Consider the following 6081-nt stretch of genomic DNA (forward strand, 5'->3'; position numbering starts at 1 on the left):
AGCCTGCTACTATAAATATCCTTCTAGAGCTTTCTCTGCACAAATATGTGCATATATGCATATAATATAAATATGTATGTATTTACAAAAATTAGATCATATATATATGTCCTATCTTGCAAACTGCTGGTTTTGGTGAATAATTTCCACTATTTCATTTAAATAACATTTCATCTCATCAACTATATTAAAAAATTTTAATTGACATAAAAATATTTTTATAGCCAATTTGACCTACAAACTATATGCAGTGTGAGAATTTTTTAAGTCCTCTTGAAAAAGATTTGCTTATGATTTTTAAATCATTTCTATTATAGTACAGCCAGATTTGGCCTTATTGTTCTCTTGCAGATATTTAGGATTCCTGATATAGGTTTAAATTTAGTTTCTCGTGTATCAGACAGTGAAGAGTAGTGGTCGATGTCAAGACCCTTTAGCCAGACTGCACCTCTGCCTCTTGCTAGCTCTGGGATCAGGCAAGTTTCATAACCTTGCTCACCTAGTTACTTTATGTGTAAAGTGGAAATGATAAATACCATTGCCTATTGTAAAATGCACTTTTTCCATTATGTAAGACATAAGAAATACATTGTATTTCTTATGTCTTACAGTCAATATAATAGTTTATCAGCTTTGTTTTCTTTTTAAATAGCACATAGAAATGATATATTTTAGGTCTTGCAATCAATGGTAGAATGGTATCTTACATCAAATTAAGTTGTAATAAAGTTATGTACTTTTAATAATGTTAATATATATATGCCTAGAGCATAGTAAACATTTTATTAGATTTAACTATTTTTTTATTCATAATGCTGCTATGGAAAAAATTAAAAAGTTCTTTCTAAGAGATTTTTCTCAATAAATTAATCATTAAAATCTTATGGTCTGTTAAAATTCAATTAAAACTTTAACAGAATATTATATCTAAATTAAATAAATTTTAGAGAGACATTCTCTTTTGATTCATAGAATGAACTATTTTTAAAAAATTTGAAAAATTCTCTGTGAATTTTTAAAAATTAAAAGAAAGGGTCAACAAAGACAAAACTCTTACCAAAAGACTACTCCTGCATTCATTCTTTCAGTATCTCTATGGAATTCAAGCTCTAATTAGTACTACTAATGAAGATTTAAAATTTTTAAATGAGCACAATTAGTAAAAGTACTTATTAAATTTGGCTATAGGATGCTTACAATAAGCATTTGAAATAGGGTATATTTTTCAATTTATTTATAGTGACAGTAATAAAATATCTTTTTGGCCAAAAAAGTAAAGGGGGGTTAATAAACTTTAAGCCAAAAATAAAAAAAAAAATTTTCAACCTTTTTTTTTAATTATAAAATGTGTGTTGAGAGTTGCGTTTTAGCAAACCTTTACTAAAATAGTTAATCAATTTCAAGAAACCTGTGAAAGTATACAGAGAATTAAGCTAGATCATTTTCTAGATAGTAAAATAAATGTGAATTTGCTTTACAATCTAAAAAAAATTATCTTGATACATTTAATTTATTTAAAGCACTATACATTTATCTTTAAAATTATAAATAACTCAAGCAGTTGATTAAGTAGAAAAAAAGTATAGTCAAAATAGAAAAAGAATTAGATTCACTCATGGTTGACTTGACTTGTTTCAATTTTTTGGTATCTTCATGACATGTCTTGCTTTATTGGAATTCTCATCTTTAACGTGAGATATAACTTTCCCAAATGGTAAAATAATTTTAATTACAATGGTAAATAATTGGATCTGAAGATCCAAGCTGTATGAATGAGGCTATTGATTAACTATCTACTAACAACAATGAGTTTTTTGAAGCAGATTCACAATAAGAAACAAAAACCTGTCAAATGAATAGCAATAAAATATATGACCTTTCCAAAATTCCTGGATGCACTAACTCTCCTGAGCAGTTCTGGAGTATCATAGACAGTGCACTTCAGTGCACTCGCTGGGAAAAGGTCATTGAAAATGGAAAAGCACATTTAATTGTACATGTCCTCATGTTAACTTATAAATTCAGTGACTTTTTCTTTAGGGAAATTAAGGAAAAAGAAACTTATCAGAGGTCAAATATGAAAAAGAAAAATGTAGACTCATAATTACTTTCCTAGATTAACATCTGAGCAGATTCCATGAAAGAAAAGCAATCATAAGGAAAATTTACTTTCCTTTGATTAGCCAGGAATGTCACTTGAACAGAATCATCATGATATAGTTTGTGTTTCTGTTTTCATCACTATAAGATGTTATTTCTCCCTATTTGATCTTTTATTAATTTGGAATGGCATCTCAAGAATACATTAAAAACATACCCTTTGAAAGCACTTCTGGTACAATGCTTTTATTTTACACATGAAGTAGTAAAATACATGAACTGAAATTACTTTTACAGGGTCACAATAATGCTTAGCGGTAAAGACAGAACAGGTACATGACTTTTCTGAATTTGAATTCGCTGATATAATTGCTATGGGATTAGGCCAGCTATGGATACAAATTATAATCATTAGCTCGATGATATTTCCATTCATAGACTTCAAATACCTTGGAAGAGGTGATAAAGAGAAACATTTTGTAAACCAAGTCCAGAAAAAATTATTTCTATAAATGTGATGCAGTTTCCTTTTTTGTCATATAATTGAAAAATACTAAGCCCTAGAGTTCCCACACAACCTAAAAGAGATTTTTTCAAAGGCCTTATTAAAGTACACAATTTTAGGATTCATATCATTTTTTGATGTCTACTGAAACAGGTCATGGATGCTTGTGAATACGACCTTATAGTTAATGTTCTATCTTATATGACTTTTGGCAAACCAAGTTTAATCCTTCCTAGGAATACTCTCAGACAAAGAATAAAAATTACCTGCAATGGTCTCTGAAGCAATACTATCATTACATAATTTTTTCACTAAATAAATTCTAACTTCAGATGAAAAAACCTCAGAATCAGATGATTATATTAATTTGTGTCACATTGAAAGACTCCATAACTTAAATTATGAGAAAATAATCACATTTGGTTTAATAAAGAATCATAACATTTAGAGACACACCGAACTGCTTTTATATAAATATTTTAAAAATTCTTAATGGATTGTGTCAAACCATAGAAAAATATAGAGACTATGTTAAGTTCAGTATTTGATTCTGTTCCCATGAAGTTCCAAAGTATCTATAGTATTGTTAACTAAATGTATGTATTTAATTCTGCTTCAAGATATTTAACTGTCCTGAAACTTCATTTCTTTTTTCTTTGTAAAATAAAGAGAATAGTCATTTTGTAAACACATTTTGTGAGGCATCAATCCTTCCCTGGGAATCTGGGTTGGAACTGAAAGGTTTACAGAAAATGTCAACTTGTCTCTGGACATTATACATATAAACTCCAGCTCTGTGGAATAACCATAGCCCCTCAAACCTGCAGGAAGTACAAAAAGCTGGGGTGGAGAGTGTCAGAGTAACATAATTAAAAGCAAAATATCTTGCCAACCCAGAAAACTTCTCCATGAAAGTAGCACAAGAGGAAAACAATTTTATTACTGAATAAGCATTAAACCAGATGTGATGCTCATCTCAGGCAATCTGCTAAAGAGATTGCTAAGACAAAAAGAAATTTCACCCTTTTACATAGTCAAGCAAATACAACTTATTGCACAGATTTTTCAGGATAAACAATAACTGGTCCTCAAGTAAAATGTCTTCACAGCATAATTTCTCACACATAGTTCATCCTAACTTCACATGATAATTGGGGTAGCCATCTGTGTTTGCTAATTGCCTTTATCCAAAAGAAAAATAAATTTCTTATATCTGTAAAAGGAGGTAGGTTTGGAGCCAGGTGTCAGCTGAAGTTAGAGAGACTGGGAGATAGGGGCACTATTTTCCCCAGAAATTACATTTTAAAAAATGTTTCCCAAATTCTTGAGAAAAGTAATCCTGGGTTGTAAATCTAACAAGATATTTATTTGACTTTTTTTTTAAATTAAAATTATTGGGGTTACATTGATTAATCAAATCATATAGGTTTCAAGTGTACAATTCAATATGTCATATGTATATTGCTTTGTGTGTTCACCACCCAAAGTTAAGTTTCCTTCTGTCACTATATTTGACCCCCATTACCCCTACCTGACTCCCCGCTTTTAAAAAAGATATGCAGATATCTCAAAGGGGCAGAGAAAAGTACACAATTACCATTTTCTAAAGCAAGTGCTGTAAGAAATAAGATGAGGGGAGCATCTCCCTTTTATTCACCAGGTAAAATTAAATTTCTTTTTCTAATTTTTATGTATTTGTCTTTACACCAGGGAGAGATTATTGTAAGTGAATACTTTTTATATAATATTTCATACAATATTTTGTTGAGTTGTACCTTTTGAACTTAATCTGAATGACTTAAATTTCTAACATACTTGAAATAAATTATCATGTTTTTACATTTGTTTTCAATGCTTTATTTTTAGCTACATTTAGCTTTATAAATTATTTTTTTTAGTGTTTGTGTGTTTCTGTGTATATATAAAATGTGTACACAGGAACTCTCCATTTATAATATGCATCTCTTTCTCCATTACAAAGCAGGGGCTCAAATCCTGGCCTCCTGGTACAGTCATATGGATGTGATTGGTACAGAGAATCTTCCCACTTTTAGAGTAGACTCGATTGATAGATATTATAAAATAAACAATAAAACAGTCATTTCACAAGTACTGTAAATAATATAGAACTCTAACACCATAATAGCATTTTCTATTAAAACCAACATATTACCATTATGTTATGAGACTTATTTTCTCTTGTGAATTCAAAACATGATCCAAATGTCAAAGTGGTTTTACTTGCTTTTTTTAAAAAAAGCACTTTAAACAATAAGAATAAATGTGAAACATTTTGGTTGAGGTCAAAGAAACATATCCACTTGCATATATTCTTATATTTCTCAAAATAAAACATTATATTAAGCTAAGAGATAAATATTACATAAGTAATACTTCTAAATTTATAATCATATTTCTGGGAGAAATCAGGCTCTAGGTCACATTTGAATAGGCACAAAAATAAAATAGCGTTAATGGGAGAAGAAGGTTTGGAAGGTGGCGGCCAGGAAATTGAAGGGGAGAGGGAAGAAAGTAAGTCATTATCACCATCGTCCTACTCCTCCTCCTCCTCCTGATCATCATCATCTAGTATTCATACAGTACAAGGTTTAGGTATACAGTTTAACAAGTTTTGACAAATTCAAACACTTGTGTCACCCAGAAATCTATCAGGATATGGAACATTACTACACTCAAAAAAATAGCCTCCTGTCCTATCACAGTTTATAGCCTAGACTCTTGGAAGCAACCATTGTTCAGATTTCTATCACCAAAGGTTAGTTTTGTCTGTTCTAGAACTTTGTATAAATGTATTATACAATAGGTGCTCTTTTGTATCTGGCTTTTTAGATTCGAAATAATATCTTTGATATTACCATGATATATTTTATTGCTTATTAATATTCCATTAGTTTATTCCTCTTTATTCCATTCATTTTTAAGTAGTATGTCTTCATTTAAATATATGATAATGTGTTTATAAATTTTCCATTGATATACTGTTCCCAGTTTGAGTCTATGATGAATAGAACTGCTATAAAGATTTTTGTTAAAGTCTTTATATGGACTACATTTTCATTAAATTTCTTAGCTTAATATCTTGTAATGAAGTCATTGCCTCATACATATAGGTTAAGCATACTTTTACATTTATGAGTCACTGGCAAGTGGTTTTCCCAAATGATCACAACATTTTATACTCATACAAGATATGTGTAAGAGTTCCCTTTGTTTCATACCACTGTGAGCATTTGGTCCTGTCAGTCTTTACATTTTAGGTATTTTAGTGCATATGTAGTGGGTATATAATGATACGATGATACCATGTTTCTGCAGTTTAAATGTGTATTTCTTTGATGCTTAAATGTGTCAATATAAGCCCTTTGTCAGCTATATGTATTGAAAACCGTTTTTTTTCAATCTGTGTCTTGTCTTTTCATTTTCTTAATGGTATCTTTCCTGAGAAGAAGCTTTGA

The sequence above is a fragment of the Pteropus vampyrus genome, unplaced genomic scaffold (genome assembly GCF_000151845.1).
Source record: "Pteropus vampyrus isolate Shadow unplaced genomic scaffold, Pvam_2.0 Scaffold91, whole genome shotgun sequence".
Taxonomy (NCBI): Eukaryota; Metazoa; Chordata; class Mammalia; order Chiroptera; family Pteropodidae; genus Pteropus; species Pteropus vampyrus.